The 13,436-nt window shown below is 33.8% G+C and overlaps 1 protein-coding gene across 1 annotated transcript in view; it reads left to right on the forward strand.

The window, feature by feature from the left end:
• Window positions 1-13,436, forward strand: part of LOC125826478 (uncharacterized) — a 272,616-nt gene that overhangs the window by 54,775 nt on the left and 204,405 nt on the right. The gene's annotated exons all lie outside the window — the stretch shown is intronic.

The raw sequence follows: 13,436 nt of genomic DNA on the forward strand, positions 1-13,436 counted from the left end.
AAAAGGTGAATTCGTGATTTAAATTTTATGGACTTGAATTCATTGTTTATTCATTATCCATTTAGCTTACTGGATTCAAAATATATTATTTTGATTTTATTTAGTGGATTCAAACACTTTAGGTTGAACAAAATTTATTAGGTTGAGATAAATCAATTTAACTTATCATAATTAGGTGATTAAGTGAAAAAAAATATCATAAATAATTATGATTAAGTGATAAAAATACATGTATATTTATTGATTTTACATAAATACTCAATATTAATAAACTTTTATATCCGCCCTTGATCACACCAACTTGGTACTTGTTAGTAATTCATACAACTAATTTTGACTAGAGAGATAATATATAATGTAGTATAAATATTGATGTATTTTTTTGTATTTGAATCAATGATTTGAGACTATAATTCTTTAGTTCCTTTTGTGTTTTCTCATTTTTTAACAAATCAAAACTAATCAAGTTGGTATAGAGAAGAAATCAAGAAAATTTGTTTTGTTTCTATGTTTGATAATTTTGATGAGGTATATCTAGCAAAAATTAAGTAAATTTGTTATTATGAACCGTAATTCAAATGAATGCCGAAAACTATTATTACTATGCATAGAAATATTCAAATGAAAGTTATAATGCAAAATTCTTCCACTCATAATTAAAGCAGATGCATTCTATCTGATACCTTATTATAGACAAAAATATCACATAAAAGATCTTTATTTTTGCTCTCTTAACAATCCTACCCCCTCCTGCCCTCACACAATAGGGACGATTTTCTCATAATTGAATTTAGTTATAGAACAAAAAATATCAAAATTCCAATTAGAAATAATCATTCTCATTTTATAATTTAAAAATCCCAACCAAACATGAAACTAATTAAAGCAAAAATATTTCTTGCCCATTTAATTCTTGTTCCCCCCTTCTGTTATAAGAGGAGTAGGCTCAAAATTGAAGTTTTCAACTAATCCAATGTAAATTGGAAGTACAAAAATAAAAAGCTAACTCAATGAGAAAAATAAAAAATTAAAGAAGGCCAAAACCAATAAAGATCGCAATTAAATGATAATATGCTTTTATTTTTAAGCATATATTTTTAATTTACTCTCTGAATATAAAATTATTATTGTTAGGAAATATTTTACTCCAATATAAGATTTTTCGACTCTAAATTTTAGTCAAACTTTCAATACAGATAATTGAATATCGAATGAGAAAACAAAGACGAAGTACTCAACAAATTAAATTGTACTTCCTTGCCCTTGAGTTCTTTGTACTATAAATATCAAAGAAAAAAAGTAGTACTACTATTTAATTTGTACTCTAATATATTTGGTAATGTTGGTTGCACAAAGTTGGTGCAAAAAATCATTATTATATTTTGAATATAATTACAACGTTTTAGTCAATCGAGCACCATCTGTTTAGGTAAATTTGATCCATGGGTTTGAAAAGAAAAGAATGTTTCTAGAAAAGCTTTTATATATATTTGATTGGAAAACATCAAACATGAAATAATAATATTATATTTCATTTCATTTTTGACATTTTATACCGACGAAATTAATATTCTTGTTGTTATTTTATTTCTAGGATAAAGTTCAATAGAGTTATTTTAAAAACAATTTTATTGCCATATTTACAACATCAAGAGTAATAACTCAAATTTTACACTTTGACTTTGAAAAATATACCTCTTCCGTCCATCTTTTCTCGTCTAGTATACTAAAATTCTTCAACTTTACTTGTCTAGTTTCAAAAATCGAATTTTACACGCTAATCAAAAACACTTATTGGCCAAATATACAACAATTACCTAGTTATTGTGATCTCATAAATGGGGTCTAAAAAGGATAGGATATATCATGTATACATATCTTATTTTTACCTTACGGTAAAATAGAGAGATTGTTTCTGATGAAGTTCAACGGTTAACGTAGTAATGCAATGTTGGTTGGGAAGAGGTTGTAAAGTCATTTTTACATTTCCAAATTATTTGAAATTACTCAACATTAATTAGTGAAGATGATTCTTTGAGTTTTCATTTTCAAGCGTAATTAAGTATAGATCTTTCCAATTTTCAAAGAATAGACTACACAAAACTTATGTGTAGATTGAAAATTTTGGACATGTATCAATTTGGTCATTCATTAATTAATTAGCTACTAATCTCAATATTCATGTGGCAATTAATTCCTATTAGATAATGCTTACAATTTTATATGTAAGTAGCAAGAAAATATATAGTCCACTATAATTTTGATTGATGCATTTTGAACCACAATTTTCCCCCAAGTTTTTAATAATTTATTTATGCATATTAAATAAATTTTGATTTAAAATCATTGAATTTTGTTAAATCGTAATTATAATGATGGCTCCACCCCTAGGCGTAATCTATGCCACTTAAAATCTTTTGAGATATATAGGAGGAAGAATGATGTAAATGAAGTTAATGGTTATATTCAATTCACGATATGTCATATGTACTAAAGTTTCATATATGATTTTTTTTTATTTTTAAAAATGAATACTATTGGTATAAAAACAAACTTTTCATAGAAAAAAGAAAGAATTATTAGAAGTTTGACACATCTAGAAAATTATGTCTGAAGAAAAATAAATGGATTGGTTATATTATAAATTGAAAAAGAATTATTAGAAATATCGATTCTAAAAAAGTTATTAACAACTTTACATCTAAAACATATTAATTTTTAAAAAATTTAAGAGTTCCGTTCGATTTTGACTTTAGACAGCTAATGACTTGAAATGCCTCTGCCTATTAGTTATTGCATTTTGCACGATGGTAAGCAAAGTCAAACTCATGATTTAAGCAAGAACAGTGGGGTACTATTGATCATGATTTGTGGCTACAAAAGCGTGTGAAAATTATATTATGTGTGTGAGATACTAGAGTGAGAATCAAATCCAGGTTTGAATCTTAAAGGATCGTGCGTATGCCTCATATGTTAACTAGTGCAACTAACTGGCCTTTATGAATGAGGATATCAATCAAGAGGTCACTAGGAGATACATGGGATCCCCGATTAGGGGTAGCTTCGTTTGTGATGACAAGCGTTTGATTTCAATTAGTGATATCAAAATCAAGAACACAATTTCGACTCCTAGGAACAACATATTGCATATATGACAAGTGTGGAAGGGGGTTATTGCGTAACGCCAATATTCTGTCTATGAAGATTGAAGAGATCCATGATTGAATATGGTGCTTGCTTTGAATTTGAGTAAAAAATAAATTTTAGTCCTTGTTATTAACTATATATAACTTTTGGCATTACTATGACTGATTCTAACATACTTATATTTCAAAATAGTTTTGAAAAAAGAATCATTGGTTATCCTTGCTTCCCTAAATTCTTTCCATGTCCTCAATTATTTGATTATACATTATAATCAACTGACCACTCTTCGCAGACTATAGCATCCTAAAAGTGTAGGGGTGTATCAATTTGGAACTATATGCAACTGTTAATCATTATGAAAGTGTTAGGAGTTATAAGGACATTGAAAATGTAGTTGGAATAGGACACTTCTTGACTTTTATGTAACTTTTTTGGGACCCGACAAAGTGGCGGAGTTGTTGGGTTTAGGATCTTTTTTCCCTTCCTATGTGGATAAATAAAAGTCTTATTAGGACTAGCCCACTTTAGCCCATAACCCAAAATATTATGTGGCATATATAATGCTTATTTGGTCTTATTTTTCAGAAACACAAGAGAGAAAAATCAAGAGAGTTTCGTTTTAGAGATTGAGAGAAAAAGAGAAAATCCCGTTTTTGCTTCTGGAAATTTTCTGCTCAGGCAGTCCGCTTCAGACAGAGTTTGCCGCTTCGTTAACCGTTGGATCGTTCTCAAATTTGAACTGGGAGTTCTCCGCATCTGGTTCTTTCAATTCAACGGTGGAGATCGGATTTGGAGGTCTGTAGCTTCTGATTTTGGGGATGAACAGTAGCGCGTTTTGGGTGAAATCTCTTCTTTAATTCTCTAGTTTTGGTGCAATCTTGATTTGTTGTTGCTCGTTGTTTGGCACTTGTTTTGTGGCCAATTTTGGAGAACAATTTTGTAACTCTTGGTGTTTATAGTGGAGCTTTTGGTCCTGTGGTTTTTTACTCTTCACATCGAAGGGTTTTCCACGTAAATCGTTGTGTCTTGTGTGATTGGGTTATTCTTATCTTGTTGATTTAGTTTGATTGATATACTTGCTGTCCATTCTTCATATTGCTTGATTTGGTTTGTCTTCTCTTGGTTCAAATTGAAAGGGAAAGTTTAGATTTGGGTATTATTCCGCTGCTATCCTGTCTGACATTCTTGTTAGTGTCTTGTCTTTCCCAACAAAGTGGTATCAGAGCATTGGTTGTTGTTCATTATTGATTTGAATTATGGAGGCAAATATGAGCAAGATGGTTTGTTTGAATGGTAGTAACTATCATATTTGGAGAGACAAGATGAAAGATCTTCTATTTGTCAAGAAAATGCATTTACCTGTGTTTACCTCTAATAAACCCCAATCCATGACGGATGAGGAATGGGAATTTGAGCACTTGCAGGTTTGTGGCTATATTAGACAATGGGTTGAAGATAATGTTCGAAATCACATTGTGAATGAGACACATGCCAGAAGTTTATGGGACAAGCTCGAGACGCTTTATGCTTCGAAGACTGGCAACAATAAGTTGTTTCTATTGAAACAATTGATGAATATCAGGTATAAAGAGGGCACTCCTATTTCTGACCATATTAATGATTTTCAGGGTGTTCTTGACCAGCTATCTGGAATGAATGTAAAGTTCGATGAAGAAATACAGGGACTATGGCTTCTTAATACTCTGCCAGACTCTTTTGAAACTCTTCGAGTTTCTTTGACTAATTCTGCTCCCAGTGGTGTTGTGACCATGGAATATGCTAAGAGTGGTGTCTTGAATGAAGAGATGAGAAGAAGATCTCAAGGCTCAACTTCTTCTACTTCACACTCCGATGTTTTGGTTACTGAAGATAGGGGGAGAAACAAGTTCAGAGGTCAGAGTGACAGAGATAAAAGTAGAGGTAAGTCAAAGTCTAAATACAAGAATGTTACATGTGACTATTGCCACAAGAATGGGCATATCAAGAAATTTTGTTTTAAGTACAAGAGAGATATGAGACAACAAAAGAAAGAAGGTGACAATGAAAATCGTGTTGCTGTTGTTGCTAATGATGATCTTCTTGTTTCTTGTGATGAAAATGCCGTCAATCTTGTTCGTGATGAGTCTAGCTGGTTTGTGGATTCTGGTGCTACTTCTCATGTCACGCCCAAGAAGGAATTATTTTCTTCTTATACTCCAGGTAATTTTGGGATGTTGAAAATGGGTAATAATCATGAGGTTGCAGTTCTTGGTATTGGGACAGTTTGTTTGGAAAGTAACAATGGTTCCAAACTAGTCCTCAATAATGTCAAACATGCTCTAGATGTTCGCTTGAATTTGATTTCTGTGGGATACCTTGATGATGAGGGTTATGTTAATACCCTTGGTGCTGGCCAGTGGAAGCTTACTAAAGGTTCGATGATTGTAGCCCGTGGTGATAAGTTGTCTAACTTGTATGTTTTTCAGGGCTCCACTTTTAGAGGCTCAATAAATTTGGTGGAGAATGATACTTCATCATTGTTATGGCATAGAAGACTGAGTCATATGAGCGAGAAGGGGATGAACAATTTGGCTAAGAAGAATTTGCTTTCTGGAGTGAAACAAGCAAAGTTGAACAAGTGTGTTCATTGCTTAGCAGGTAAATAGAAAAGAGTTTCTTTTCAGAGTCATCCGCCTTCAAGAAAGCTTGATTTACTGGAGTTGGTACATTCTGATTTGTGTGATCCTTTTAAGGTAAGGTCTCATGGTGGTGCACTTTATTTTGTGACTTTTATTGATGATTATTCACGCAAACTCTGGGTATTCTCTTTGAAGTCCAAGGATCAGGTACTTGATGTGTTCAAGAGTTTTCAGGCCTTGGTTGAGAGACAAACAGGGAAGAAATTGAAATGCATTCGTTCTGATAATGGTGGTGAGTATATTGGCCCCTTTGATAGATATTGCAGAGAGCAGGGTATTCGGCATCAGAAAACTCCTCCAAAGACTCCTCAACTAAATGGTTTGGCGGAGAGGATGAATAGAACTCTTGTTGAGAGAGTTAGATGTATGCTTTCAGATGCTAAGCTGCCAGATTCCTTTTGGGCAGAAACACTTAATACTGCTGCATATGTTATCAATTTATCTCCTACTGTTGCTTTGAATGGTGATGTCCCTGACAGAGTTTGGTCTGGTAAGAATGTTTCTTATGATCATCTTAAAGTTTTTGGGTGTAAAGCCTTTGTGCATGTTCCTAAGGATGAAAGGTCAAAGTTAGATGTTAAAACTAGGCAATGTATCTTTGTTGGTTATGGTCAAGATGAATTTGGCTATCGTTTCTTTGATCCAGTTGAGAAGAAACTTGTTAGAAGCCGTGATGTTGTGTTCTTTGAAGACCAAACAATTGAAGATCTTGACAAAGTTGAGAAAGTTGATTCTCAGAGTAGTGACAGCCTAGTTGATGTTGATCTAGTGCCTTTGACTATTCCATCAGGTGAAAATCTTCATGAAAATCAAGTTGATATTGAAGATGGTGATCATATTCAGAATGACCAGTATGCTGCTGATGCTCCAGTGTAAGACGATGTGGTTGGTCAACAACCAACTATTATTGATGCTCCAGAGAGTTCTCTCAGAAGATCTACTAGAGAGAAAATACCTTCATCTCGTTATTCTTCCAATGAGTATGTACTCTTGACTGATGGGGGAGAACCAGAGAGTCTTGATGAGGCCATGGAAAGTGAAGAAAAAGAAAAGTGGTTTGATGCTATGGAGGATGAAATGAAGTCTCTACATGATAATCATACCTTCGATTTGGTTATGTTACCTAAAGATCGAAAAGCTTTGAAAAACAAGTGGGTTTTCCGGGTGAAACATGAAGATGGTAACCCAGTTCCACGGTATAAGGCTAGATTAGTTGTGAAGGGTTTTAGCCAGAAAAAAGGGATTGATTTTGATGAGATATTCTCTCCAGTTGTGAAAATGTCATCCATTCGTGTGGTTCTAGGCTTGGTTGCAAGTCTGGACTTAGAGGTTGAACAGATGGATGTTAAAACTGCTTTTCTCCATGGTGACTTGGATGAAGAAATTTATATGGAGCAGCCGGAAGGTTTTGAAGTCAAGGGAAAAGAGAAGTATGTTTGCAAATTGAAGAAGAGCTTGTATGGTTTAAAACAAGCTTCTAGGCAATGGTACAGGAAGTTCGGTTCTTTTATGAGTCAGCAGGGCTTCAAGAAGACTTCTTCAGACCATTGTGTTTTTGTGCAAAAATTCTCTGATGGTGACTTTATTATCGTTTTGCTTTATGTTGATGACATGCTTGTTGTTGGTCATAATGCTTGCAGGATTAAAGAATTGAAGCAAGAGTTGCATAAGTCTTTTGCTATGAAAGACTTGGGACCAGCAAGACAGATTCTTGGCATGCAGATTGTCCGTGATAGAGATGCCAAGAAGTTGTGGTTGTCACAAGAGAAGTATATTCAGAAAGTACTTCGTAGATTCAACATGGACAAAGCTAAGGTTGTCAATACACCTTTAGCTATGCACTTCAAATTGAGTACTAGACATTGTCCTTCCAGTGATGGTGAGAAGGAAGATATGAAGAAAGTTCCTTATGCTTCAGCTGTTAGTAGTTTGATGTATGCAATGGTGTGTACAAGACCAGATGTTGCTCATGCTGTTAGTATTGTTAGTCGTTTTCTTTCTAATCCGGGAAGAGAGCATTGGAATGCTCTTAAGTGGATTATGAGATATCTTTGTGGCACTTCTAGTTTGAGTCTGTGTTTTGGTACAGGGAGGCCTATTCTTTGTGGTTACACTGATTCAGACATGGCTGGTGATGTTGATACTCGTAAGTCTACTTCAGGCTACTTGATTACTTTTGCAGGGGGAGCTGTGTCTTGGCAATCTAGGTTACAAAAATGTGTTGCTTTATCTACTACAGAGGCTGAGCTTATTGCTGCTGTTGAAGCTTGCAAAGAGTTGATCTGGATGAAGAGATTTTTGGGGGAACTTGGTTGTGCTCAAGAGAGGTATGTGCTTTATTGCGATAGTCAAAGTGCTATTCATCTTGGCAAGAATTCTACATTTCATGGTCGGTCTAAACACATTGATGTGAGGTATCATTGGATTCAAGATGTGTTGGATTCTAAGTTGCTTGAACTTGAAAAGATTCATACCAATGATAATGGTTCCGACATGATGACTAAAGCTTTGCCAAGAGGGAAGTTTGAGGATTGTTGCATGATCGCCGGGATGGCGGTCTCCTCCACATAGTTGTGAGGGGGAGAATTGTTGGGTTTAGGATCTTTTTTCCCTTCCTATGTGGATAAATAAAAGTCTTATTAGGACTAGCCCACTTTAGCCCATAACCCAAAATATTATGTGGCATATATAATGCTTATTTGGTCTTATTTTTCAGAAACACAAGAGAGAAAAATCAAGAGAGTTTCGTTTTAGAGATTGAGAGAAAAAGAGAAAATCCCGTTTTTGCTTCTGGAAATTTTCTGCTCAGGCAGTCCGCTTCAGACAGAGTTTGCCGCTTCGTTAACCGTTGGATCGTTCTCAAATTTGAACTGGGAGTTCTCCGCATCTGGTTCTTTCAATTCAACGGTGGAGATCGGATTTGGAGGTCTGTAGCTTCTGATTTTGGGGATGAACAGTAGCGCGTTTTGGGTGAAATCTCTTCTTTAATTCTCTAGTTTTGGTGCAATCTTGATTTGTTGTTGCTCGTTGTTTGGCACTTGTTTTGTGGCCAATTTTGGAGAACAATTTTGTAACTCTTGGTGTTTATAGTGGAGCTTTTGGTCCTGTGGTTTTTTACTCTTCACATCGAAGGGTTTTCCACGTAAATCGTTGTGTCTTGTGTGATTGGGTTATTCTTATCTTGTTGATTTAGTTTGATTGATATACTTGCTGTCCATTCTTCATATTGCTTGATTTGGTTTGTCTTCTCTTGGTTCAAATTGAAAGGGAAAGTTTAGATTTGGGTATTATTCCGCTGCTATCCTGTCTGACATTCTTGTTAGTGTCTTGTCTTTCCCAACAGGAGTTAGTTTTGAAGTTACGAATTTGACAGAATTCAATAATTTTAATTTAACTTAAATTTTATATTCGTTTTAGCTTTTTTTTCAATACATATAAATAATCTATTCTGAATAATAAATACAAATGATTCAAAATTCAAAATCGATAAATTAAAAATTCTAATTCCGCATTGCCCTGAAATAAAAAAGTAGTAGTAGTAGTAGTACGAATTGCCTAGGGCAAAATAAGAAAAAGAGGTCCCCCATGATGAACAATATATACATCTAGAGTTGGCAAATTACAACCAAGTGTTTTTCATGCTTTGCTTGGCCAAGAAGAAGAAAGAGGTCCCCCCCATAGGCAATAAGCTTATTATTGTTAGGGGGGGGGGGGTCATAATTAGTTCATGTACAATTGTTCAATATAATACATTAATATACCTTTTAATTTTACCTCATTTTATATTTATGTCCTTCAACTTTGAGAATACGCAAGTAGACATTCAAACTTGAATAAAATTGAGTAAATAGACACACGTGCCCTACGTGGCATCTTACACGGCGATTTGCGTCCTACGTGGTGTTCAGTGTTTATTATGCCACATAGGACTCATGTGTTTACTTGTTCAACTTTATACAAGTTTAAGTGTCTACTTGTGCACACTCAAAGTTGGAGGGTATAAATGTGAAATAAGACCAAGTTAAAGAGCATATTTATGTATTATGTCTTTGCTTTATGTTACACTTTTTAGTTCATTGAATATATTCTTGCAGTTAGCAAATCGATTTTCATATTTGTTCCTGTCATTAATGAAGTTTTAATGTGAAATTGATATTCAAAATTTTCAAGAAAAACTACATACTTATCCATCAGCTTCTGAGTTCTCATTATGATTTAAATTTACCCTCAGATCGAAACTTTGTTAGGAATCAAGGACAAAATGATGATATTTTCTAACGATGAGAGTAAATAATATAGAAGAAATTAGCCTAAATAATCGTTCATCCCGTCACTTAAATTAAAAATAAACAAGAGACATATAATATATATAATTCATGTTATACTCAATAATTAATTAGTGTGTACCAATTAGAAAAAAGAAACTTTGACCTTTTTTCCCCCTTAATTCAAACAAATAATTTTCTTGAGAACTTAAATGACTCTTTTTGTACAAACCCGAAAATATTATGACATATCCCCACAAAAGAAACCTACCTATATAACTTGTCTTTCATAAATAAGTATATTAGCTGTTAGATTTGTTTTTAGATAAAGATATTAGAAAAGATTCTTGTTGTGACCCCTTATCAATTTAATTTGATTTGACTGAATTATTTACCCAAAACACAAAAATTGGAGCTTCATGGATATTTAATGCATATGTGGGGATGAGTTTTCATTCGGGCTTCGATTAATTTAAATTAATTTGTTGTAAGATGTATTTAAGAAGAAATACTCGCTACTAAAATTTTATTCATATAAGTACTATTTGAATATAAAATTTCTGATTAAGAATAGAATGGTTTTCTCTGAAATATAATTTGTTTTAAATATTTGATCTTCTTGAAAGTAGTTTTGAAAAAAAATATATACTTTTATGATTAAATCTATTAAATGATAAATATTTGCTTATTGGAGGTCATCAAAAGTAATATCTTTGACTAGAATTTCTAATTGCATTTTTTTTTCTCCTCTACGTGGAGCAAGTTGAGAAATAAATGCTTATATTTTATTGAGTAAATTTTAGGTTTAACAAACATAAAAATTATATTAGCGCTCTATAGCTACACATTTGTTATTTGCGCTCAATAACAAATATAGTTTGCTATGGAGCATTTCATTTGTATAAATCACAGGTAAGCATTTTGTTTGTATAAAAAGCGCAACAATTATATATGTATATCGGTTAAATAATTGTATATATGTAACTACTATGTATATATATCAATAATTGTGTTTGTTTATCTGCATAAAATTTGAATTTGTATAAAATTGAATCGAATTAAAACATTTGTATACCAGATCTCTCTCTCTCTCTCGCTTTATACAACACAAATTATACATTGTATTTTTTATAATTTGTATTTGTATAAAACGAGAAAGAGAGAAAGGCAAAAGAGAACTGGGCAAGAAAGATTTGTAATGTATAATTATAAGTGTATAGGACGAAAAAATAATATGTATTTGTATATACAATTTTCTCTCACTTTATACAAACACAAACACAATTTATACATTTGTGTCTATATAAAGTGAGAGAGGCGAGGGAGAGTGGCGAGCGAGCTCAGGGAGAGTAGTGGGCGAGATTTCTAGGGACAGAGGCGAATGACAAAGTGTTTGCTACGGATTAGAATTAAATGAAATTGTGATTATAACATTTATTTTGAATTAATAATTTGCTATTTTATACAATTTTCCCTATTTTATTTCTAAACAAATAAAGTTCATTATATAATAATTTTAACTTTGTAATTAGACTTGAACCTTCTTCAAATACCATGGATTCTGATACTGGGCTTCTTTTTAAAGCCCACATGAAACATTGGACTCATTCTTATTGGACTTCAAATTTATTGGGCATTGGCTCGATTCTGTTCGTTCAAAGCCCTATGACCCGATCGGCGTCCGGCGGGTCTCTTCACCGGCACGGTAATCGGAACTTTCAACACTCCTTCCGTCAACAATACTTTTGTGCTTTCACAGGTAATTTCTTCTCCTATGTCTTGAACTTAACTTTTGATGGATATAGTTATTGGTACTTGCAGCTAACTGGAGGTGACAGGTACCCGTAGAATTAGTTGACATGAGAGAAACTATTATGTCAAACTTTAAAGTTTTGTGTGGTTTAATGAATTTGAATTGCTATATAAAGAGATTTTTTTATATATAATACACACTATTGTCTCGAGACGCCACTTGTGAGATTACACGGGGTATGTTGTTGTTGTTGTAAGGTAAATTTTTTGCAAGTATTAGCATAATGTGCATTCCTCTTCTTTGCAATTTGAATTTGGACTGTGTGAGACATGCATTTTTTTGCCTACTAACCAAGTGAAGATCTGGACTTTGTAAGGGGTATGGCGTTTCCAAACTTTTTTTCCAAGGCCAAATTTATGGTGCATGTTGTAGATTGAGCAGAAGGATGTAGCATGATTTGACTGTAAAGATCCCATCTTTTCGATGCTGTTTTTCTTGGCTGCAGAAATAGTTTGTATTTATTGAAGTAAGATACAAGTGCTCTCTAATTCTCAGTCATTACAACTCCTTCGGAAAACAATAATCCATCCAAGATTATAATAGTAATCTGAAATAGAGGCATTCTTGTTGACCATCACTGTATAAAGAACAGGGAAAGCCAACTTGAGAGGGGAATGTGCCTACCAAATGTTATGCCAAAAACTACTCTTCCTACCATTTACCAACTTGAAATATGTTTTGCTTGTAAAATCAGAAGCAAATTTTTGCTCTTGCCTGCTATCTGTTCATGTCTCTACTTATTTTATGAGATCTTATATTATTTTTATTGGCATTAGTTCGACAACTTGGGCAGACCTTAGGTGAGTTACTCCTTGGAAGTCCAATGGAGGGCACCAACCCAGGCCATAAGAGCCTTCTGATCGACTCATGGACCCTGTCCATGTAAGTCTGTTTGTGTGCTTATTGTGCTCACTGAGCCTTAATTTAGGGTAGTATTTGCCTATGCATGCGATAATCATTGTTTGAGTTGAGAAATTTAAGGCATTGTCTAAAAGGGATTGGGTGATTTGGAGCACACCGAGGGTCGTCGTTATTTTGGGTATTCTAGGTGTATAAAGGTCGAGGAGGTTAAGGGTGCTATTCGTAGGATGAGCAAGGGAAAAGCGACTGGGCCTGATGATATACCGGTGGAAGTTTGGAAGAGCATAGGCAAGTTATTTGATGTAGGTTTTATAGTTGTGCAATTGTGAGCTTGACAACACGGATCTTACCTTGTTAGAGGAAAAGAGATTTGTTCAAACTACAAAGAACGTCTTGGTTTTGGCATTGGGAGAGCAGTGGAGAATGATTTACAGGTTATGATTGCTCATACAATCCTTTAGTTGCATTGATCCTTAACATTGGTAGTGTGTTCGGCAAGAAGAACATCGTGACTAATTTATAGGATACTATGCTAGAGGTCACGTGCTAGGCCCTGCATTCACAACTTAAAGAATTAATAAAGCAAGACAGTGAGAAAATATCTTCTTTTCAACTGTTTTTATTGCAGAGAACCGTATTGTTCTTTTACTACTTCTATTATAGGAATTTCCC

Source organism: Solanum verrucosum, unplaced genomic scaffold (genome assembly GCF_900185275.1).
Source record: "Solanum verrucosum unplaced genomic scaffold, falcon-dt-bn FXZP01000125.1, whole genome shotgun sequence".
Taxonomy (NCBI): domain Eukaryota; kingdom Viridiplantae; phylum Streptophyta; class Magnoliopsida; order Solanales; family Solanaceae; genus Solanum; species Solanum verrucosum.